Here is a 26516-nt window from a genome sequence, read left to right as displayed (position 1 = left end):
CCTTGGGGACACCTTGGGATAACCTTGGAAGTCATTCTAGAGTGTTTGTATGAACCTTGGGGACACCTTTGGAAACCTTGGGACAACCTCGGAAGTCATTCTATAGTGTTTGTATGAACCTTGGGACAACTTGGGATAACCTCGGAAGTTTTCTAGAGTGTTTGTATGAACCTTGGGGACACCATGGGACAACCTCTGAAGTCATTCTAGATTGCTTGTATGAACCTTGGGGACACCTTGGGACAACCTCTGAAGTCATACTAGAGTGTTTGTATGAAACTTGGGGACAACTTGGGACACCTTGGGACAACCTTTGAAGTCATTCTAGATTGCTTGTATGAACCTTGGGGACACCTTGGGACAACCTCGGAAGTCATTCTAGAGTGTTTGTATGAACCTTGGGCACACCTTGGGACAACCTCGGAATTCATTCTATAGTGTTTGTATGAACCTTGGGGACACCTTGGGATAACCTTGAAAGTCATTCTAGAGTGTTTGTATGAACCTTGGGGACACCTTGGGACACCTTGGGACAACCTCGGAAGTCATTATATAGTGTTTGTATGAACCTTGGGACAACTTGGGATAACCTCGGAAGTTTTCTAGAGTGTTTGTATGAACCTTGGGGACACCATGGGACAACCTCTGAAGTCATTCTAGATTGCTTGTATGAACCTTGGGGACACCTTGGGACAACCTCTGAAGTCATACTAGAGTGTTTGTATGAAACTTGGGTACAACTTGGGACACCTTGGGACAACCTCGGAATTCATTCTATAGTGTTTGTATGAACCTTGGGGACACCTTGGGATAACCTTGAAAGTCATTCTAGAGTGTTTGTATGAACCTTGGGGACACCTTTGGACACCTTGGGACAACCTCGGAAGTCATTATATAGTGTTTGTATGAACCTTGGGACAACTTGGGATAACCTCGGAAGTTTTCTAGAGTGTTTGTATGAACCTTGGGGACACCATGGGACAACCTCTGAAGTCATTCTAGATTGCTTGTATGAACCTTGGGGACACCTTGGGACAACCTCTGAAGTCATTCTAGAGTGTTTGTATGAACCTTGGGCACACCTTGGGACAACCTCGGAAGTCATTCTAGAGTGTTTGTATGAACCTTGGGCACACCTTGGGACAACCTCTGAAGTCATTCTAGATTGTTTGTATGAACCTTGGGGACACCTTGGGACACCTTGGGACAACCTCGGAAGTCATTCTAGAGTCTTTGTATGAACCTTGGGGACACCTTGGGACACCTTGGGACAACCTCGGAAGTCATCCTAGAGTGTTTGTATGAACCTTGGGCACACCTTGGGACAACCTCGGAAGTCATTCTAGAGTGTTTATAAAACCTTGGGCACACCTTGGGACAACCTCGGAAGTCATTCTATAGTGTTTGTATGACCCTTGGGCACACCTTGGGACAACCTCTGAAGTCATTCTAGATTGTTTGTATGAACCTTGGGGACACCTTGGGACACCTTGGGACAACCTCGGAAGTCATTCTATAGTGTTTGTATGAACCTTGGGGACACCTTGGGACACCTTGGGACAACCTCGGAAGTCATTCTAGAGTGTTTGTATGAACCTTGGGCACACCTTGGGACAACCTCGGAAGTCATTCTAGATTGTTTGTATGAACCTTGGGGACACCTCAGGACAACCTCTGAAGTCATTCTAGAGTGTTTGTATGAACCTTGGGCACACCTTGGGACAACCTCGGAAGTCATTCTAGAGTGTTTGTATGAACCTTGGGCACACCTTGGGACAACCTCTGAAGTCATTCTAGATTGTTTGTATGAACCTTGGGGACACCTTGGGACACCTTGGGACAACCTCGGAAGTCATTCTATAGTGTTTGTATGAACCTTGGGGACACCTTGAGACACCTTGGGACAACCTCGGAAGTCATTCTAGAGTGTTTGTATGAACCTTGGGCACACCTTGGGACAACCTCGGAAGTCATTCTAGAGTGTTTGTATAAACCTTGGGCACACCTTGGGACAACCTCGGAAGTCATTCTAGATTGTTTGTATGAACCTTGGGAACACCTTGGGACACCTTGGGACAACCTCGGAAGTCATTCTAGAGTGTTTGTATGAACCTTGGGGACACCTCGGGACAACCTCGGAAGTCATTCTAACGTGTTTGTATGAACCTTGGGCACACCTCAGAACAACCTTGGAAGTCATTCTAGAGTGTTTGTATGAACCTTGGGGACACCTTGGGACAACCTCGGAAGTCATTCTATAGTGTTTGTATAAACCTTGGGGACACCTTGGGACAACCTCGGAAGTCATTATAAAGAGTTTGTATGAACCTTGGGGACACCTTGGGACAACCTCGGAAGTCATTCTATAGTGTTTGTATGAACCTTGGGGACACCTTGGGACACCTTGGGACAACCTCTGAAGTCATTCTAGAGTGTTGGTATGAACCTTGGGGACAACTTGGGACACCTTGGAACAACCTCGGAAGTCATTCTAGAGTGTTTGTATGAACCTTGGGCACACCTTGGGACAACCTCTGAAGTCATTCTAGAGTGTTTGTATCAACCTTGGGGACACCTCGGGACAACCTCGCAAGTCATTCTAGAGTGTTTGTATCAACCTTGAGGACACCTTGGGACAACCTCTGAAGTCATTCTAGATTGTTTGTATGAACCTTGGGGACACCTTGGGCACACCTTGGGACAACCTCGGAAGTCATTCTAGAGTGTTTGTATGAACCTTGGGCACACCTTGGGACAACCTCGGAAGTCATTCTAGAATGTTTGTATGAACCTTGGGGACACCTTGGGACAACTTCGGAAGTCATTCTAGAGTGTTTGTATGAACCTTAGGGACACCTTGGGACAACCTCTAAAGTCATTCTAGATTGCTTGTATGAACCTTGGGGACACCTTGGGACACCTTGGGACAACCTCGGAAGTCATTCTATAGTGTTTGTATGAACCTTGGGGACACCTTGGGACAACCTCGGAAGTCATTCTAGAGTGTTTGTATAAACCTTGGGGATACCTTGGGACAACCTCTGAAGTCATTCTAGATTGTTTGTATGAACCTTGGGGACACCTTGGGCACACCTTGGGACAACCTCGGAAGTCATTCTAGAGTGTTTGTATGAACCTTGGGCACACCTTGGAACAACCTCGGAAGTCATTCTAGAATGTTTGTATCAACCTTGGGCACACCTTGGGACAACTTCGGAAGTCATTCTAGAGTGTTTGTATGAACCTTAGGGACACCTTGGGACAACCTCTAAAGTCATTCTAGATTGCTTGTATGAACCTTGGGGACACCTTGGGACACCTTGGGACAACCTCGTAAGTCATTCTAGAGTGTTTGTATAAACCTTGGGGATACCTTGGGACAACCTCGGAAGTCATTATAAAGAGTTTGTATGAACCTTGGGCACACCTTGGGACAACCTTGAAAGTCATTCTAGAGTGTTTGTATGAACCTTGGGGACACTTTGGGACAACCTCGGAAGTCATTCTAGTGTGCTTGTATGAACCTTGGGGACACCTTGGGATAATCTCGGAAGTTTTCTAGAGTGTTTGTATGAACCTTGGGGACACCTTGGGATAATCTCGGAAGTTTTCTAGAGTGTTTGTATGAACCTTGGGGACACCTTGGGACAACCTCTGAAGTCATTCTAGATTGCTTGTTTGAATCTTGGGGACACCTTGGGACACTTTGGGACAACCTCGGAAGTCATTCTAGAGTGTTTGTATGAACCTTGGGGACACCTTGGGACACCTTGGGACAACCTCGGAAGTCATTCTAGAGTGTTTGTATGAACCTTGGGGACACCTTGGGACAACCTCGGAAGTCATTCTAAAGAGTTTGTATGAACCTTGGGGACACCTTCTAGAGTATTTCTATGAACCTTGGGCACACCTTGGTACAACGTCGGAAGAAATACTAGAGTGTTTGTATGAACCTTGGGGACACCTTGGGAATACTTCTGAAGTCATTCTAGAATGTTTGTATGAACCTTTGGGACACCTTGGAACAACCTTGGAAGTCATTCTAGAGTGTTTGTATCAACCTTGGGCACACCTTGGGACAACCACGGAAGTCATTCTAGAGTGTTTGTATGAACCTTGGGAACACTTTGGGATAACCGCGGAATTCATTCTAGAGTGTTTGTATGAACCTTGGGCACACCTTGAGACAACCTCGGAAGTCATTCTAGAGTATTTCTATGCACCTTAAGGACACCTTGGAACAACCGCGGAAGTCATTCTAGAGTGTTTGTATAAACCTTGGGCACACCTTAGGACAACCTTTGAAGTCATTCTAGATTGCTTGTATGAACCTTGGGGACACCATGGGACAACCTCGGAAGTCATTCTAGAGTGTTTGTATGAACCTTGGGCACACCTTGGGACAACCTCGGAAGTCATTCTATAGTGTTTGTATGAACCTTGGGGACACCTTGGGATAACCTCGGAAGTCATTCTAGAGTGTTTGTATGAACCTTGGGGACACCTTGGGACAACCTCGGAAGTCATTCTAAAGAGTTTGTATGAACCTTGGGGACACCTTGGGACAACCTCAAAAGTCATTCTAGAGTGTTTGTATCAACCTTGGGCACACCTTGGGACAACCTCGGAAGTCATTCTAGAGTGTTTGTATGAACCTTGGGGGCACCTTGGGACAACCTCGGAAGTCATTCTAGAGTGTTTGTATAAACCTTGGGGATACCTTGGGATAACCTCGGAAGTCATTCTAGAGTAGTTGTATAAACCTTGGGGACACCTTGGCACAACGTCGGAAGAAATACTAGAGTGTTTGTATGAACCTTGGGGACACCTTGAGACAACTTCTGAAGTCATTCTAGAATGTTTGTATGAACCTTGGGGACACCTTGGAACAACCTTGGAAGTCATTCTAGAGTGTTTGTATCAACCTTGGGCACACCTTGGGACAACCACGGAAGTCATTCTAGAGTGTTTGTATGAACCTTGGGAACACCTTGGGATAACCGCGGAATTCATTCTAGAGTGTTTGTATGAACCTTGGGCACACCTTGAGACAACCTCGGAAGTCATTCTAGAGTATTTCTATGCACCTTAAGGACACCTTGGAACAACCGCGGAAGTCATTCTAGAGTGTTTGTATAAACCTTGGGCACACCTTAGGACAACCTTTGAAGTCATTCTAGATTGCTTGTATGAACCTTGGGGACACCTTGGGACAACCTCGGAAGTCATTCTAGAGTGTTTGTATGAACCTTGGGCACACCTTGGGACAACCTCGGAAGTCATTCTATAGTGTTTGTATGAACCTTGGGGACACCTTGGGATAACCTTGGAAGTTATTCTAGAGTGTTTGTATGAACCTTGGGGACACCTTGGGACAACCTCGGAAGTTTTCTAGAGTGTTTGTATGAACCTTGGGGACACCTTGGGACAACCTCTGAAGTCATTCTAAATTGCTTGTATGAACCTTGGGGACACCTTTGGACACCTTGGGACAACCTCGGAAGTCATTATATAGTGTTTGTATGAACCTTGGGACAACTTGGGATAACCTCGGAAGTTTTCTAGAGTATTTGTATGAACCTTGGGGACACCATGGGACAACCTCTGAAGTCATTCTAGATTGCTTGTTTGAACCTTGGGGACACCTTGGGAGAACCTCTGAAGTCATACTAGAGTGTTTGTATGAAACTTGGGGACACCTTGGGACACCTTGGGACAACCTCGGAAGTCATTCTAGAGTGTTTGTATGAACCTTGGGGACACCTTGGGACAACCTCGCAAGTCATTCTAAAGTGTTTGTATGAACCTTGGGGACACCTTGGGACAACCTCGGAAGTCATTCTAGATTGTTTGTATGAACCTTGGGGACACCTCAGGACAACCTCTGAAGTCATTCTAGAGTGTTTGTATGAACCTTGGGCACACCTTGGGAGAACCTCTGAAGTCATACTAGAGTGTTTGTATGAACCTTGGGCACACCTTGGGACAACCTCGGAAGTCATTCTAGAGTGTTTGTATGAACCTTGGGCACACCTTGGGACAACTTGGGAAAACCTCGGAAGTCATTCTAGAGTGTTTGTATGAACCTTGCGGACACCTGGCGACAACCTCGGAAGTTATTCTAAAGTGTTTGTATGAACCTTGGGGACACCTTGGGACAACCTCGGAAGTCATTCTAGAGTGTTTGTATGAACCTTGGGGACACCTTGGGAAAACCTCGGAAGTCATTCTAGAGTGTTTGTATGAACCTTGGGCACACCTTGGGACAACCTCGGAAGTCATTCTATAGTGTTTGTATGAACCTTGGGGACACCTTGGGACACCTTGGGAAAACCTCGGAAGTCATTCTAGAGTGTTTGTATGAACCTTGGGGACAACTTGGGAAACCTTGGGACAACCTCGGAAGTCATTTTATAGTGTTTGTATGAACCTTGGGACACCTTGGGACAACCTCGGAAGTCATTCTAGATTGCTTGTATGAACCTTGGGGACACCTTGGGACAACCTCGGAAGTCATACTAGAGTGTTTGTATGAACCTTGGGCACACCTTGGGACAACCTCGGAAGTCATACTAGAGTGTTTGTATGAAACTTGGGCACACCTTGGGATAACCTTGGAAGTCATTCTAGAGTGTTTGTATGAACCTTGGGGACACCTTTGGACACCTTGGGACAACCTCGGAAGTCATTATATAGTGTTTGTATGAACCTTGGGACAACTTGGGATAACCTCGGAAGTTTTCTAGAGTGTTTGTATGAACCTTGGGGACACCATGGGACAACCTCTGAAGTCATTCTAGAGTGTTTGTATGAACCTTGGGCACACCTTGGGACAACCTCGGAAGTCATACTAGAGTGTTTGTATGAAACTTGGGGACAACTTGGGAAACCTTGGGACAACCTCGGAAGTCATTTTATAGTGTTTGTATGAACCTTGGGACACCTTGGGACAACCTCGGAAGTCATTCTAGATTGCTTGTATGAACCTTGGGGACACCTTGGGACAACCTCGGAAGTCATTCTAGAGTGTTTGCATGAACCTTGGGCACACCTTGGGACAACCTCGGAAGTCATTCTATAGTGTTTGTATGAACCTTGGGGACACCTTGGGATAACCTTGGAAGTCATTCTAGAGTGTTTGTATGAACCTTGGGGACACCTTTGGACACCTTGGGACAACCTCGGAAGTCATTATATAGTGTTTGTATGAACCTTGGGACAACTTGGGATAACCTCGGAAGTTTTCTAGAGTGTTTGTATGAACCTTGGGGACACCATGGGACAACCTCTGAAGTCATTCTAGATTGCTTGTATGAACCTTGGGGACACCTTGGGACAACCTCTGAAGTCATACTAGAGTGTTTGTATGAAACTTGGGGACAACTTGGGACACCTTGGGACAACCTCGGAAGTCATTCTAGAGTGTTTGTATGAACCTTGGGCACACCTTTAGACAACCTCGGAAGTCATTCTAGAGTATTTCGATGCACCTTGGGGACACCTTGGAACAACCGCGGAAGTCATTCTAGAGTGTTTGTATAAACCTTGGGCACATCTTAGGACAACCTTTGAAGTCATTCTAGATTGCTTGTATGAACCTTGGGGACACCTTGGGACAACCTCGGAAGTCATTCTAGAGTGTTTGTATCAACCTTGGGCACACCTTGGGACAACCTCGGAATTCATTCTATAGTGTTTGTATGAACCTTGGGGACACCTTTGGACACCTTGGGACAACCTCGGAAGTCATTATATAGTGTTTGTATGAACCTTGGGACAACTTGGGATAACCTCGGAAGTTTTCTAGAGTGTTTGTATGAACCTTGGGGACACCATAGGACAACCTCTGAAGTCATTCTAGATTGCTTGTATGAACCTTGGGGACACATTGGGACAACCTCTGAAGTCATTCTAGAGTGTTTGTATGAACCTTGGGCACACCTTGGGACAACCTCGGAAGTCATTCTAGAGTGTTTGTATGAACCTAGGGCACACCTTGGGACAACCTCTGAAGTCATTCTAGATTGTTTGTATGAACCTTGGGGACACCTTGGGACACCTTGGGACAACCTCGGAAGTCATTCTATAGTGTTTGTATGAACCTTGGGGACACCTTGGGACACCTTGGGACAACCTCGGAAGTCATTCTAGAGTGTTTGTATGAACCTTGGGCACACCTTGGGACAACCTCGGAAGTCATTCTAGATTGTTTGTATGAACCTTGGGGACACCTCAGGACAACCTCTGAAGTCATTCTAGAGTGTTTGTATGAACCTTGGGCACACCTTGGGACAACCTCGGAAGTCATTCTAGAGTGTTTGTATGAACCTTGGGCACACCTTGGGACAACCTCTGAAGTCATTCTAGATTGTTTGTATGAACCTTGGGGACACCTTGGGACACCTTGGGACAACCTCGGAAGTCATTCTATAGTGTTTGTATGAACCTTGGGGACACCTTGGGACACCTTGGGACAACCTCGGAAGTCATTCTAGAGTGTTTGTATGAACCTTGGGCACACCTTGGGACAACCTCGGAAGTCATTCTAGAGTGTTTGTATAAACCTTGGGCACACCTTGGGACAACCTCGGAAGTCATTCTAGATTGTTTGTATGAACCTTGGGAACACCTTGGGACACCTTGGGACAACCTCGGAAGTCATTCTAGAGTGTTTGTATGAACCTTGGGGACACCTCGGGACAACCTCGGAAGTCATTCTAACGTGTTTGTATGAACCTTGGGCACACCTCAGAACAACCTTGGAAGTCATTCTAGAGTGTTTGTATGAACCTTGGGGACACCTTGGGACAACCTCGGAAGTCATTCTATAGTGTTTGTATAAACCTTGGGGACACCTTGGGACAACCTCGGAAGTCATTATAAAGAGTTTGTATGAACCTTGGGCACACCTTGGGACAACCTCGGAAGTCATTCTATAGTGTTAGTATGAACCTTGAGGACACCTTGGGACACCTTGGGAAAACCTCGGAAGTCATTCTAGAGTGTTTGTATGAACCTTGGGGACACCTGGCGATAACCTCGGAAGTTATTCTAAAGTGTTTGTATGAACCTTGGGGACACCTTGGGAAAACCTCGGAAGTCATTCTAGAGTGTTTGTATGAACCTTGGGCACACCTTGGGACAACCTCGGAAGTCATACTAGAGTGTTTGTATGAAACTTGGGGACAACTTGGGAAACCTTGGGACAACCTCGGAAGTCATTATATAGTGTTTGTATGAACCTTGGGACACCTTGGGACAACCTCGGAAGTCATTCTAGATTGCTTGTATGAACCTTGGGGACACCTTGGGACAACCTCGGAAGTCATTCTAGAGTGTTTGCATGAACCTTGGGCACACCTTGGGACAACCTCGGAAGTCATTATATAGTGTTTGTATGAACCTTGGGGACACCTTGGGATAACCTTGGAAGTCATTCTAGGGTGTTTGTATGAACCTTGGGGACACCTTTGGACACCTTGGGACAACCTCGGAAGTCATTATATAGTGTTTGTATGAACCTTGAGACAACTTGGGATAACCTCGGAAGTTTTCTAGAGTGTTTGTATGAACCTTGGGGACACCATGGGACAACCTCTGAAGTCATTCTAGATTGCTTGTATGAACCTTGGGGACACCTTGGGACAACCTCTGAAGTCATACTAGAGTGTTTGTATGAAACTTGGGGACAACTTGGGACACCTTGGGACAACCTCGGAATTCATTCTATAGTGGTTGTATGAACCTTGGGGACACCTTGGGATAACCTTGAAAGTCATTCTAGAGTGTTTGTATGAACCTTGGGCACACCTTGAGACAACGTCGGAAGTCATTCTAGAGTATTTCGATGCACCTTGGGGACACCTTGGAACAACCGCGGAAGTCATTCTAGAGTGTTTGTATAAACCTTGGGCACATCTTAGGACAACCTTTGAAGTCATTCTAGAGTGTTTGTATGAACCTTGGGGACACCTTGGGACAACCTCGGAAGTCATTCTAGAGTGTTTGTATGAACCTTGGGCACACCTTGGGACAACCTCGGAATTCATTCTATAGTGTTTGTATGAACCTTGGGGACACCTTGGGATAACCTTGAAAGTCATTCTAGAGTGTTTGTATGAACCTTGGGGACACCTTTGGACACCTTGGGACAACCTCGGAAGTCATTATATAGTGTTTGTATGAACCTTGGGACAACTTGGGATAACCTCGGAAGTTTTCTAGAGTGTTTGTATGAACCTTGGGGACACCATGGGACAACCTCTGAAGTCATTCTAGATTGCTTGTATGAACCTTGGGGACACCTTGGGACAACCTCTGAAGTAATTCTAGAGTGTTTGCATGAACCTTGGGCACACCTTGGGACAACCTCGGAAGTCATTCTAGAGTGTTTGTATGAACCTTGGGCACACCTTGGGACAACCTCTGAAGTCATTCTAGATTGTTTGTATGAACCTTGGGGACACCTTGGGACACCTTGGGACAACCTCGGAAGTCATTCTATAGTGTTTGTATGAACCTTGGGGACACCTTGGGACACCTTGGGACAACCTCGGAAGTCATTCTAGAGTGTTTGTATGAACCTTGGGCACACCTTGGGACAACCTCGGAAGTCATTCTAGAGTGTTTATAACACCTTGGGCACACCTTGGGACAACCTCGGAAGTCATTCTACAGTGTTTGTATGAACCTTGGGCACACCTTGGGACAACCTCGGAAGTCATTCTAGATTGTTTGTATGAACCTTGGGGACACCTTGGGACAACCTCGCAAGTCATTCTAGAGTGTTTGTATGAACCTTGGGCACACCTTGGGACAACCTCGGAAGTCATTCTATAGTGTTTGTATGAACCTTGGGGACACCTTGGGACACCTTGGGACAACCTCGGAAGTCATTCTAGAGTGTTTGTATGAACCTTGGGCACACCTTGGGATAACCTCGGAAGTCATTCTAGATTGTTTGTATGAACCTTGGGGACACCTCAGGACAACCTCTGAAGTCATTCTAGAGTGTTTGTATGAACCTTGGGCACACTTTGGGACAACCTCGGAAGTCATTCTAGAGTGTTTGTATGAACCTTGGGCACACCTTGGGACAACCTCTGAAGTCATTCTAGATTGTTTGTATGAACCTTGGGGACACCTTGGGACACCTTGGGACAACCTCGGAAGTCATTCTATAGTGTTTGTATGAACCTTGGGGACACCTTGGGACACCTTGGGACAACCTCGGAAGTCATTCTAGAGTGTTTGTATGAACCTTGGGCACACCTTGGGACAACCTCGGAAGTCATTCTAGAGTGTTTGTATAAACCTTGGGCACACCTTGGGACAACCTCGGAAGTCATTCTAGATTGTTTGTATGAACCTTGGGAACACCTTGGGACACCTTGGGACAACCTCGGAAGTCATTCTAGAGTGTTTGTATGAACCTTGGGGACACCTTGGGACAACCTCGGAAGTCATTCTAACGTGTTTGTATGAACCTTGGGCACACCTCAGAACAACCTTGGAAGTCATTCTAGAGTGTTTGTATGAACCTTGGGGACACCTTGGGACAACCTCGGAAGTCATTCTATAGTGTTTGTATAAACCTTGGGGACACCTTGGGACAACCTCGGAAGTCATTATAAAGAGTTTGTATGAACCTTGGGGACACCTTGGGACAACCTCGGAAGTCATTCTATAGTGTTTGTATGAACCTTGGGGACACCTTGGGACACCTTGGGACAACCTCGGAAGTCATTCTAGAGTGTTTGTATGAACCTTGGGCACACCTTGGGACAACCTCGGAAGTCATTCTAGATTGTTTGTATGAACCTTGGGGACACCTCAGGACAACCTCTGAAGTCATTCTAGAGTGTTTGTATCAACCTTGGGGACACCTCGGGACAACCTCGCAAGTCATTCTAGAGTGTTTGTATGAACCTTGAGGACACCTTGGGACAACCTCTGAAGTCATTCTAGATTGTTTGTATGAACCTTGGGGACACCTTGGGCACACCTTGGGACAACCTCGGAAGTCATTCTAGAGTGTTTGTATGAACCTTGGGCACACCTTGGGACAACCTCGGAAGTCATTCTAGAATGTTTGTATGAACCTTGGGGACACCTTGGGACAACTTCGGAAGTCATTCTAGAGTGTTTGTATGAACCTTAGGGACACCTTGGGACAACCTCTAAAGTCATTCTAGATTGCTTGTATGAACCTTGGGGACACCTTGGGACACCTTGGGACAACCTCGGAAGTCATTCTAGAGTGTTTGTATGAACCTTGGGGACACCTTGGGACAACCTCGGAAGTCATTCTAGAGTGTTTGTATAAACCTTGGGGATACCTTGGGACAACCTCGGAAGTCATTATAAAGAGTTTGTATGAACCTTGGGCACACCTTGGGACAACCTTGAAAGTCATTCTAGAGTGTTTGTATGAACCTTGGGGACACTTTGGGACAACCTCGGAAGTCATTCTAGTGTGTTTGTATGAACCTTGGGGATACCTTGGGACAACCTCGGAAGTCATTCTAGAGTGTTTGTATGAACCTTGGGGACACCTTGGGATAACCTCGGAAGTTTTCTAGAGTGTTTGTATGAACCTTGGGGACACCTTGGGACAACCTCTGAAGTCATTCTAGAGTGTTTGTATGAACCTTGGGGACACCTTGGGATAATCTCGGAAGTTTTCTAGATTGCTTGTTTGAATCTTGGGGACACCTTGGGACACTTTGGGACAACCTCGGAAGTCATTCTAGAGTAGTTGTATGAACCTTGGGGACACCTTGGCACAACGTCGGAAGAAATACTAGAGTGTTTGTATGAACCTTGGGGACACCTTGGGACAACTTCTGAAGTCATTCTAGAATGTTTGTATGAACCTTGGGGACACCTTGGAACAACCTTGGAAGTCATTCTAGAGTGTTTGTATCAACCTTGGGCACACCTTGGGACAACCACGGAAGTCATTCTAGAGTGTTTGTATGAACCTTGGGAACACCTTGGGATAACCGCGGAATTCATTCTAGAGTGTTTGTATGAACCTTGGGCACACCTTGAGACAACCTCGGAAGTCATTCTAGAGTATTTCTATGCACCTTGGGGACACCTTGGACCAACCGCGGAAGTCATTCTAGAGTGTTTGTATAAACCTTGGGCACACCTTAGGACAACCTTTGAAGTCATTCTAGATTGCTTGTATGAACCTTGGGGACACCTTGGGACAACCTCGGAAGTCATTCTAGAGTGTTTGTATGAACCTTTAGCATACCTTGGGACAACCTCGAAAGTCATTCTATAGTGTTTGTATGAACCTTGGGGACACCTTGGGATAACCTTGGAAGTTATTCTAGAGTGTTTGTATGAACCTTGGGGACACCTTGGGACAACCTCGGAAGTTTTCTAGAGTGTTTGTATGAACCTTGGGGACACCTTGGGACAACCTCTGAAGTCATTCTAAATTGCTTGTATGAACCTTGGGGACACCTTTGGACACCTTGGGACAACCTCGGAAGTCATTATATAGTGTTTGTATGAACCTTGGGACAACTTGGGATAACCTCGGAAGTTTTCTAGAGTGTTTGTATGAACCTTGGGGACACCATGGGACAACCTCTGAAGTCATTCTAGATTGCTTGTATGAACCTTGGGGACACCTTGGGAGAACCTCTGAAGTCATACTAGAGTGTTTGTATGAAACTTGGGGACAACTTGGGACACCTTGGGACAACCTCGGAAGTCATTCTAGAGTGTTTGTATGAACCTTGGGGACACCTTGGGACAACCTCGCAAGTCATTCTAAAGTGTTTGTATGAACCTTGGGGACACCTTGGGACAACCTCGGAAGTCATTCTAGATTGTTTGTATGAACCTTGGGGACACCTCAGGACAACCTCTGAAGTCATTCTAGAGTGTTTGTATGAACCTTGGGCACACCTTGGGACAACCTCGCAAGTCATTCTAGAGTGTTTGTATGAACCTTGGGCACACCTTGGGACAACCTCGGAAGTCATTCTAGAGTGTTTGTATGAACCTTGGGCACACCTTGGGACAACTTGGGAAAACCTCGGAAGTCATTCTAGAGTGTTTGTATGAACCTTGCGGACACCTGGCGACAACCTCGGAAGTTATTCTAAAGTGTTTGTATGAACCTTGGGGACACCTTGGGACAACCTCGGAAGTCATTCTAGAGTGTTTGTATGAACCTTGGGGACACCTTGGGACAACCTCGGAAGTCATTCTAGAGTGTTTGTATGAACCTTGGGGACACCTTGGGACAACCTCTGAAGTCATTCTAGAGTAGTTGTATGAACCTTGGGGACACCTTGGGACACCTTGGGACAACCTCACAAGTCATTCTAGAGTGTTTGTATGAACCTTGGGGACACCTTGGGACAACCTCGGAAGTCATTCTAGAGTGTTTGTATGAACCTTGGGGACACCTTGGGACACCTTGGGACAACCTCGGAAGTCATTCTATAGTGTTTGTATGAACCTTGGGGACACCTTGGGGACACCTTGGGAAAACCTCGGAAGTCATTCTAGAGTGTTTGTATGAACCTTGGGGACACCTGGCGATAACCTCGGAAGTCATTCTAGAGTGTTTGTATGAACCTTGGGCACACCTTGGGACAACCTCGGAAGTCATACTAGAGTGTTTGTATGAAACTTGGGGACAACTTGGGAAACCTTGGGACAACCTCGGAAGTCATTCTATAGTGTTTGTATGAACCTTGGGACACCTTGGGACAACCTCGGAAGTCATTCTAGATTGCTTGTATGAACCTTGGGGACACCTTGGGACAACCTCGGAAGTCATTCTAGAGTGTTTGCATGAACCTTGGGCACACCTTGGGACAACCTCGGAAGTCATTCTAGAGTGTTTGTATGAACCTTGGGGACACCTTGGGATAACCTTGGAAGTCATTCTAGAGTGTTTGTATGAACCTTGAGGACACCTTTGGACACCTTGGGACAACCTCGGAAGTCATTATATAGTGTTTGTATGAACCTTGGGACACCTTGGGATAACCTCGGAAGTTTTCTAGAGTGTTTGTATGAACCTTGGGGACACCATGGGACAACCTCTGAAGTCATTCTAGATTGCTTGTATGAACCTTGGGGACACCTTGGGACAACCTCTGAAGTCATACTAGAGTGTTTGTATGAAACTTGGGGACAACTTGGGACACCTTGGGACAACCTCGGAAGTCATTCTAGAGTGTTTGTATGAACCTTGGGGACACCTCAGGACAACCTCTGAAGTCATTCTAGAGTGTTTGTATGAACCTTGGGCACACCTTGGGACAACCTCGGAAGTCATTCTAGAGTGTTTGTATGAACCTTGGGTACACCTTGGGACAACCTCGGAAGTCATTCTAAAGTGTTTGTATGAACCTTGGGGACACCTTGGGACACCTTGGGACAACCTCGGAAGTCATTGTAGAGTGTTTGTATGAACCCTTGGGGACACCTTGGGACAACCTCGGAAGTCATTCTAGAGTGTTTGTATGAACCTTGGGGACACCTCAGGACAACCTCGGAAGTCATTCTAGAGTGTTTGTATGAACCTTGGGGACACCTTGGGGACACCTTGGGACAACCTCAAAAGTCATTCTAGAGTGTTTGTATGAACCTTGGGCACACCTTGGCTCAACCTCGGAAGTCATTCTAGAGTGTTTGTATGAACCTTGGGGACATCTTGGGACACCTTGGGACAACCTCGAAAGTCATTCTAGAGTGTTTGTATGAACCTTGGGGACACCTTGGGACAACCTCGCAAGTCATTCTAGAGTGTTTGTATGAACCTTGGGGACACCTTGGGACAACCTCGGAAGTCATTCTATAGTGTTTGTATGAACCTTGGGGACACCTCAGGACAACCTCTGAAGTCATTCTAGAGTGTTTGTATGAACCTTGGGCACACCTTGGGACAACCTCGCAAGTCATTCTAGAGTCTTTGTATGAACCTTGGGTACACCTTGGGACAACCTCGGAAGTCATTCTAAAGTGTTTGTATGAACCTTGGGGACACCTTGGGACACCTTGGGACAACCTCGGAAGTCATTGTAGAGTGTTTGTATGAACCTTGGGGACACCTTGGGACACCTTGGGACAACCTCGAAAGTCATTCTAGAGTGTTTGTATGAACCTTGGGGACACCTTGGGACAACCTCGGAAGTCATTCTAGAGTGTTTGTATGAACCTTGGGACAACTTGGGATAACCTCGGAAGTTTTCTAGAGTGTTTGTATGAACCTTGGGGACACCATGGGACAACCTCTGAAGTCATTCTAGATTGCTTGTATGAACCTTGGGGACACCTTGGGAGAACCTCTGAAGTCATACTAGAGTGTTTGTATGAAACTTGGGTACACCTTGGGACAACCTCGGAAGTCATTCTAAAGTGTTTGTATGAACCTTGGGGACACCTTGGGACACCTTGGGACAACCTCGGAAGTCATTGTAGAGTGTTTGTATGAACCTTGGGGACATCTTGGGACACCTTGGGACAACCTCGAAAGTCATTCTAGAGTGTTTGTATGAACCTTGGGGACACCTTGGGACAACCTCGGAAGTCATTCTAGAGTGTTTGTATGAACCTTGGGACAACTTGGGATAACCTCGGAAGTTTTCTAGAGTGTTTGTATGAACCTTGGGGACACCATGGGACAACCTCTGAAGTCATTCTAGATTGCTTGTATGAACCTTGGGGACACCTTGGGACAACCTCTGAAGTCATTCTAGAGTAGTTGTATGAACCTTGGGGACACCTTGGGACACCTTGGGACAACCTCACAAGTCATTCTTGTATGAACCTTGGGGACACCTTGGGACAACCTCGGAAGTCATTCTAGAGTGTTTGTATGAACCTTTAGCATACCTTGGGACAACCTCGAAAGTCATTCTATAGTGTTTGTATGAACCTTGGGGACACCTTGGGATAACCTTGGAAGTTATTCTAGAGTGTTTGTATGAACCTTGGGGACACCTTGGGACAACCTCGGAAGTTTTCTAGAGTGTTTGTATGAACCTTGGGGACACCTTGGGACAACCTCTGAAGTCATTCTAAATTGCTTGTATGAACCTTGGGGACACCTTTGGACACCTTGGGACAACCTCGGAAGTCATTATATAGTGTTTGTATGAACCTTGGGACAACTTGGGATAACCTCGGAAGTTTTCTAGAGTGTTTGTATGAACCTTGGGGACACCATGGGACAACCTCTGAAGTCATTCTAGATTGCTTGTATGAACCTTGGGGACACCTTGGGAGAACCTCTGAAGTCATACTAGAGTGTTTGTATGAAACTTGGGGACAACTTGGGACACCTTGGGACAACCTCGGAAGTCATTCTAGAGTGTTTGTATGAACCTTGGGGACACCTTGGGACAACCTCGCAAGTCATTCTAAAGTGTTTGTATGAACCTTGGGGACACCTTGGGACAACCTCGGAAGTCATTCTAGATTGTTTGTATGAACCTTGGGGACACCTCAGGACAACCTCTGAAGTCATTCTAGAGTGTTTGTATGAACCTTGGGCACACCTTGGGACAACCTCGCAAGTCATTCTAGAGTGTTTGTATGAACCTTGGGCACACCTTGGGACAACCTCGGAAGTCATTCTAGAGTGTTTGTATGAACCTTGGGCACACCTTGGGACAACTTGGGAAAACCTCGGAAGTCATTCTAGAGTGTTTGTATGAACCTTGCGGACACCTGGCGACAACCTCGGAAGTTATTCTAAAGTGTTTGTATGAACCTTGGGGACACCTTGGGACAACCTCGGAAGTCATTCTAGAGTGTTTGTATGAACCTTGGGGATACCTTGGGACAACCTCGGAAGTCATTCTAGAGTGTTTGTATGAACCTTGGGGACACCTTGGGACAACCTCGGAAGTCATTCTAGAGTAGTTGTATGAACCTTGGGGACACCTTGGGACACCTTGGGACAACCTCACAAGTCATTCTAGAGTGTTTGTATGAACCTTGGGGACACCTTGGGACAACCTCGGAAGTCATTCTAGAGTGTTTGTATGAACCTTGGGGACACCTTGGGACACCTTGGGACAACCTCGGAAGTCATTCTATAGTGTTTGTATGAACCTTGGGGACACCTTGGGGACACCTTGGGACAACCTCGGAAGTCATTCTAGAGTGTTTGTATGAACCTTGGGGACACCTGGCGATAACCTCGGAAGTCATTCTAGAGTGTTTGTATGAACCTTGGGCACACCTTGGGACAACCTCGGAAGTCATACTAGAGTGTTTGTATGAAACTTGGGGACAACTTGGGAAACCTTGGGACAACCTCGGAAGTCATTATATAGTGTTTGTATGAACCTTGGGACACCTTGGGACAACCTCGGAAGTCATTCTAGATTGCTTGTATGAACCTTGGGGACACCTTGGGACAACCTCGGAAGTCATTCTAGAGTGTTTGCATGAACCTTGGGCACACCTTGGGACAACCTCGGAAGTCATTCTATAGTGTTTGTATGAACCTTGGGGACACCTTGGGATAACCTTGGAAGTCATTCTAGAGTGTTTGTATGAACCTTGAGGACACCTTTGGACACCTTGGGACAACCTCGGAAGTCATTATATAGTGTTTGTATGAACCTTGGGACACCTTGGGATAACCTCGGAAGTTTTCTAGAGTGTTTGTATGAACCTTGGGGACACCATGGGACAACCTCTGAAGTCATTCTAGATTGCTTGTATGAACCTTGGGGACACCTTGGGACAACCTCTGAAGTCATACTAGAGTGTTTGTATGAACCTTGGGGACAACTTGGGACACCTTGGGACAACCTCGGAAGTCATTCTAGAGTGTTTGTATGAACCTTGGGGACACCTCAGGACAACCTCTGAAGTCATTCTAGAGTGTTTGTATGAACCTTGGGCACACCTTGGGACAACCTCGGAAGTCATTCTAGAGTGTTTGTATGAACCTTGGGTACACCTTGGGACAACCTCGGAAGTCATTCTAAAGTGTTTGTATGAACCTTGGGGACACCTTGGGACACCTTGGGACAACCTCGGAAGTCATTGTAGAGTGTTTGTATGAACCTTGGGGACACCTTGGGACAACCTCGGAAGTCATTCTAGAGTGTTTGTATGAACCTTGGGGACACCTTAAGACAACCTCGGAAGTCATTCTAGAGTGTTTGTATGAACCTTGGGGACACCTTGGGGACACCTTGGGACAACCTCAAAAGTCATTCTAGAGTGTTTGTATGAACCTTGGGCACACCTTGGCTCAACCTCGGAAGTCATTCTAGAGTGTTTGTATGAACCTTGGGGACATCTTGGGACACCTTGGGACAACCTCGAAAGTCATTCTAGAGTGTTTGTATGAACCTTGGGGACACCTTGGGACAACCTCGCAAGTCATTCTAGAGTGTTTGTATGAACCTTGGGGACACCTTGGGACAACCTCGGAAGTCATTCTATAGTGTTTGTATGAACCTTGGGGACACCTCAGGACAACCTCTGAAGTCATTCTAGAGTGTTTGTATGAACCTTGGGCACACCTTGGGACAACCTCGCAAGTCATTCTAGAGTCTTTGTATGAACCTTGGGTACACCTTGGGACAACCTCGGAAGTCATTCTAAAGTGTTTGTATGAACCTTGGGACACCTTGGGACAACCTCGGAAGTCATTCTAGAGTGTTTGTATGAACCTTGGGGACACCTTGGGACACCTTGGGACAACCTCGAAAGTCATTCTAGAGTGTTTGTATGAACCTTGGGGACACCTTGGGACAACCTCGGAAGTCATTCTAGAGTGTTTGTATGAACCTTGGGACAACTTGGGATAACCTCGGAAGTTTTCTAGAGTGTTTGTATGAACCTTGGGGACACCATGGGACAACCTCTGAAGTCATTCTAGATTGCTTGTATGAACCTTGGGGACACCTTGGGAGAACCTCTGAAGTCATACTAGAGTGTTTGTATGAAACTTGGGTACACCTTGGGACAACCTCGGAAGTCATTCTAAAGTGTTTGTATGAACCTTGGGGACACCTTGGGACACCTTGGGACAACCTCGGAAGTCATTGTAGAGTGTTTGTATGAACCTTGGGGACACCTCGGGACACCTTGGGACAACCTCGAAAGTCATTCTAGAGTGTTTGTATGAACCTTGGGGACACCTTGGGACAACCTCGGAAGTCATTCTAGAGTGTTTGTATGAACCTTGGGACAACTTGGGATAACCTCGGAAGTTTTCTAGAGTGTTTGTATGAACCTTGGGGACACCATGGGACAACCTCTGAAGTCATTCTAGATTGCTTGTATGAACCTTGGGGACACCTTGGGACAACCTCTGAAGTCATTCTAGAGTAGTTGTATGAACCTTGGGGACACCTTGGGACACCTTGGGACAACCTCACAAGTCATTCTAGAGTGTTTGTATGAACCTTGGGGACACCTTGGGACAACCTCGCAAGTCATTCTAGAGTGTTTGTATGAACCTTGGGGACACCTTGGGACAACCTCGGAAGTCTTTCTAGATTGTTTGTATGAACCTTGGGCACACCTCAGGACAACCTCTGAAGTCATTCGAGAGTGTTTGTATGAACCTTGGGCACACCTTGGGACAACCTCGCAAGTCATTCTAGAGTGTTTGTATGAACCTTGGGCACACCTTGGGACAACCTCGGAAGTCATTCTAGAGTGTTTGTATGAACCTTGGGCACACCTTGGGACAACTTGGGAAAACCTCGGAAGTCATTCTAGAGTGTTTGTATGAACCTTGGGGACACCTTGCGACAACCTCGGAAGCTATTCTAAAGTGTTTGTATGAACCTTGGGGACACCTTGGGACAACCTCGGAAGTCATTCTAGAGTGTTTGTATGAACCTTGGGGATACCTTGGGACAACCTCTGAAGTCATTCGAGAGTGTTTGTATGAACCTTGGGGACACCTCGGGATAACCTTGGAAGTCATTCTAGAGTGTTTGTATGAACCTTGGGGACACCTTGGGACAACCTCGGAAGTTTTCTAGAGTGTTTGTATGAACCTTGGGGATACCTTGGGACAACCTCGGAAGTCATTCTAGAGTGTTTGTATGAACCTTGGGGACACCTTGGGACAACCTCGGAAGTCATTCTAGAGTGTTTGTATGAACCTTGGGGACACCTTGGGACACCTTGGGACAACCTCGGAAGTCATTCTAGAGTGTTTGTATGAACCTTGGGGACACCTTGGGACACCTTGGGACAACCTCGGAAGTCATTCTAGAGTGTTTGTATGAACCTTGGGGACACCTTGGGACACCTTGGGACAACCTCGGAAGTCATTATATAGTGTTTGTATGAACCTTGGGGACACCTTGGGACACCTTGGGAAAACCTCGGAAGTCATTCTAGAGTGTTTGTATGAACCTTGGGGACACCTGGCGATAACCTCGGAAGTTATTCTAAAGTGTTTGTATGAACCTTGGGGACACCTTGGGACAACCTCGGAAGTCATTCTAAAGTGTTTGTATGAACCTTGGGCACACCTTGGGACAACCTCGGAAGTCATTCTAGAGTGTTTGTATGAACCTTGGGGACACCTTGGGATAACCTTGGAAGTCATTCTAGAGTGTTTGTATGAACCTTGGGGACACCTTGGGACAACCTCGGAAGTTTTCTAGAGTGTTTGTATGAACCTTGGGGACACCTTGGGACAACCTCTGAAGTCATTCTAGATTGTTTGTATGAACCTTGGGGACACCTTTGGACACCTTGGGACAACCTCGGAAGTCATTATATAGTGTTTGTATGAACCTTGGGACAACTTGGGATAACCTCGGAAGTTTTCTAGAGTGTTTGTATGAACCTTGGGGACACCATGGGACAACCTCTGAAGTCATTCTAGATTGCTTGTATGAACCTTGGGGACACCTTGGGACAACCTCTGAAGTCATACTAGAGTGTTTGTATGAAACTTGGGGACAACTTGGGACACCTTGGGACAACCTCGGAAGTCATTCTAGAGTGTTTGTATGAACCTTGGGGACACCTTGGGACACCTTGGGACAACCTCGGAAGTCATTCTATAGTGTTTGTATGAACCTTGGGGACACCTTGGGACACCTTGGGACAACCTCGGAAGTCATTCTAGAGTGTTTGTATGAACCTTGGGGACACCTCGGGACAACCTCGGAAGTCATTCTAACGTGTTTGTATGAACCTTGGGCACACCTCAGAACAACCTTGGAAGTCATTCTAGAGTGTTTGTATGAACCTTGGGGACACCTTGGGACAACCTCGGAAGTCATTCTATAGTGTTTGTATAAACCTTGGGGACACCTTGGGACAACCTCGGAAGTCATTATAAAGAGTTTGTATGAACCTTGGGGACACCTTGGGACAACCTCGGAAGTCATTCTATAGTGTTTGTATGAACCTTGGGGACACCTTGGGACACCTTGGGACAACCTCGGAAGTCATTCTAGAGTGTTTGTATGAACCTTGGGCACACCTTGGGACAACCTCGGAAGTCATTCTAGATTGTTTGTATGAACCTTGGGGACACCTCAGGACAACCTCTGAAGTCATTCTAGAGTGTTTGTATCAACCTTGGGGACACCTCGGGACAACCTCGCAAGTCATTCTAGAGTGTTTGTATGAACCTTGGGGACACCTTGGGACAACCTCTGAAGTCATTCTAGATTGTTTGTATGAACCTTGGGGACACCTTGGGCACACCTTGGGACAACCTCGGAAGTCATTCTAGAGTGTTTGTATGAACCTTGGGCACACCTTGGGACAACCTCGGAAGTCATTCTAGAATGTTTGTATGAACCTTGGGGACACCTTGGGACAACTTCGGAAGTCATTCTAGAGTGTTTGTATGAACCTTGGGGACACCTTGGGACAACCTCTAAAGTCATTCTAGATTGCTTGTATGAACCTTGGGGACACCTTGGGACACCTTGGGACAACCTCGGAAGTCATTCTAGAGTGTTTGTATGAACCTTGGGGACACCTTGGGACAACCTCGGAAGTCATTCTAGAGTGTTTGTATAAACCTTGGGGATACCTTGGGACAACCTCGGAAGTCATTATAAAGAGTTTGTATGAACCTTGGGCACACCTTGGGACAACCTTGAAAGTCATTCTAGAGTGTTTGTATGAACCTTGGGGACACTTTGGGACAACCTCGGAAGTCATTCTAGTGTGTTTGTATGAACCTTGGGGATACCTTGGGACAACCTCGGAAGTCATTCTAGAGTGTTTGTATGAACCTTGGGGACACCTTGGGATAACCTCGGAAGTTTTCTAGAGTGTTTGTATGAACCTTGGGGACACCTTGGGACAACCTCTGAAGTCATTCTAGAGTGTTTGTATGAACCTTGGGGACACCTTGGGATAATCTCGGAAGTTTTCTAGATTGCTTGTTTGAATCTTGGGGACACCTTGGGACACTTTGGGACAACCTCGGAAGTCATTCTAGAGTAGTTGTATGAACCTTGGGGACACCTTGGCACAACGTCGGAAGAAATACTAGAGTGTTTGTATGAACCTTGGGGACACCTTGGGACAACTTCTGAAGTCATTCTAGAATGTTTGTATGAACCTTGGGGACACCTTGGAACAACCTTGGAAGTCATTCTAGAGTGTTTGTATCAACCTTGGGCACACCTTGGGACAACCACGGAAGTCATTCTAGAGTGTTTGTATGAACCTTGGGAACACCTTGGGATAACCGCGGAATTCATTCTAGAGTGTTTGTATGAACCTTGGGCACACCTTGAGACAACCTCGGAAGTCATTCTAGAGTATTTCTATGCACCTTGGGGACACCTTGGAACAACCGCGGAAGTCATTCTAGAGTGTTTGTATAAACCTTGGGCACACCTTAGGACAACCTTTGAAGTCATTCTAGATTGCTTGTATGAACCTTGGGGACACCTTGGGACAACCTCGGAAGTCATTCTAGAGTGTTTGTATGAACCTTTAGCATACCTTGGGACAACCTCGAAAGTCATTCTATAGTGTTTGTATGAACCTTGGGGACACCTTGGGATAACCTTGGAAGTTATTCTAGAGTGTTTGTATGAACCTTGGGGACACCTTGGGACAACCTCGGAAGTTTTCTAGAGTGTTTGTATGAACCTTGGGGACACCTTGGGACAACCTCTGAAGTCATTCTAAATTGCTTGTATGAACCTTGGGGACACCTTTGGACACCTTGGGACAACCTCGGAAGTCATTATATAGTGTTTGTATGAACCTTGGGACAACTTGGGATAACCTCGGAAGTTTTCTAGAGTGTTTGTATGAACCTTGGGGACACCATGGGACAACCTCTGAAGTCATTCTAGATTGCTTGTATGAACCTTGGGGACACCTTGGGACAACCTCTGAAGTCATACTAGAGTGTTTGTATGAAACTTGGGGACAACTTGGGACACCTTGGGACAACCTCGGAAGTCATTCTAGAGTGTTTGTATGAACCTTGGGGACACCTTGGGACAACCTCGCAAGTCATTCTAAAGTGTTTGTATGAACCTTGGGGACACCTTGGGACAACCTCGGAAGTCATTCTAGATTGTTTGTATGAACCTTGGGGACACCTCAGGACAACCTCTGAAGTTATTCTAGAGTGTTTGTATGAACCTTGGGCACACCTTGGGACAACCTCGCAAGTCATTCTAGAGTGTTTGTATGAACCTTGGGCACACCTTGGGACAACCTCGGAAGTCATTTTAGAGTGTTTGTATGAACCTTGGGCACACCTTGGGACAACTTGGGAAAACCTCGGAAGTCATTCTAGAGTGTTTGTATGAACCTTGCGGACACCTGGCGACAACCTCGGAAGTTATTCTAAAGTGTTTGTATGAACCTTGGGGACACCTTGGGACAACCTCGGAAGTCATTCTAGAGTGTTTGTATGAACCTTGGGGATACCTTGGGACAACCTCGGAAGTCATTCTAGAGTGTTTGTATGAACCTTGGGGACACCTTGGGACAACCTCTGAAGTCATTCTAGAGTAGTTGTATGAACCTTGGGGACACCTTGGGACACCTTGGGACAACCTCGCAAGTCATTCTAGAGTGTTTGTATGAACCTTGGGGACACCTTGGGACAACCTCGGAAGTCATTCTAGAGTGTTTGTATGAACCTTGGGGACACCTTGGGACACCTTGGGACAACCTCGGAAGTCATTCTATAGTGTTTGTATGAACCTTGGGGACACCTTGGGGACACCTTGGGACAACCTCGGAAGTCATTCTAGAGTGTTTGTATGAACCTTGGGGACACCTGGCGATAACCTCGGAAGTCATTCTAGAGTGTTTGTATGAACCTTGGGCACACCTTGGGACAACCTCGGAAGTCATTCTAGAGTGTTTGTATGAACCTTGGGGACAACTTGGGAAACCTTGGGACAACCTCGGAAGTCATTATATAGTGTTTGTATGAACCTTGGGACACCTTGGGACAACCTCGGAAGTCATTCTAGATTGCTTGTATGAACCTTGGGGACACCTTGGGACAACCTCGGAAGTCATTCTAGAGTGTTTGCATGAACCTTGGGCACACCTTGGGACAACCTCGGAAGTCATTCTATAGTGTTTGTATGAACCTTGGGGACACCTTGGGATAACCTTGGAAGTCATTCTAGAGTGTTTGTATGAACCTTGAGGACACCTTTGGACACCTTGGGACAACCTCGGAAGTCATTATATAGTGTTTGTATGAACCTTGGGACACCTTGGGGTAACCTCGGAAGTTTTCTAGAGTGTTTGTATGAACCTTGGGGACACCATGGGACAACCTCTGAAGTCATTCTAGATTGCTTGTATGAACCTTGGGGACACCTTGGGACAACCTCTGAAGTCATACTAGAGTGTTTGTATGAAACTTGGGGACAACTTGGGACACCTTGGGACAACCTCGGAAGTCATTCTAGAGTGTTTGTATGAACCTTGGGGACACCTCAGGACAACCTCTGAAGTCATTCTAGAGTGTTTGTATGAACCTTGGGCACACCTTGGGACAACCTCGCAAGTCATTCTAGAGTGTTTGTATGAACCTTGGGTACACCTTGGGACAACCTCGGAAGTCATTCTAAAGTGTTTGTATGAACCTTGGGGACACCTTGGGACACCTTGGGACAACCTCGGAAGTCATTGTAGAGTGTTTGTATGAACCTTGGGGGCACCTTGGGACAACCTCGGAAGTCATTCTAGAGTGTTTGTATGAACCTTGGGGACACCTTAAGACAACCTCGGAAGTCATTCTAGAGTGTTTGTATGAACCTTGGGGACACCTTGGGGACACCTTGGGACAACCTCAAAAGTCATTCTAGAGTGTTTGTATGAACCTTGGGGACACCTTGGCACAACCTCGGAAGTCATTCTAGAGTGTTTGTATGAACCTTGGGGACATCTTGGGACACCTTGGGACAACCTCGAAAGTCATTCTAGAGTGTTTGTATGAACCTTGGGGACACCTTGGGACAACCTCGCAAGTCATTCTAGAGTGTTTGTATGAACCTTGGGGACACCTTGGGACAACCTCG

This window comes from Anopheles gambiae, unplaced genomic scaffold (genome assembly GCF_943734735.2).
Source record: "Anopheles gambiae unplaced genomic scaffold, idAnoGambNW_F1_1 scaffold_12, whole genome shotgun sequence".
NCBI classification, from domain to species: Eukaryota; Metazoa; Arthropoda; class Insecta; order Diptera; family Culicidae; genus Anopheles; species Anopheles gambiae.
The sequence above is the reverse complement of the archived record's forward strand: the minus strand, read 5'-3'. Positions refer to the sequence as shown.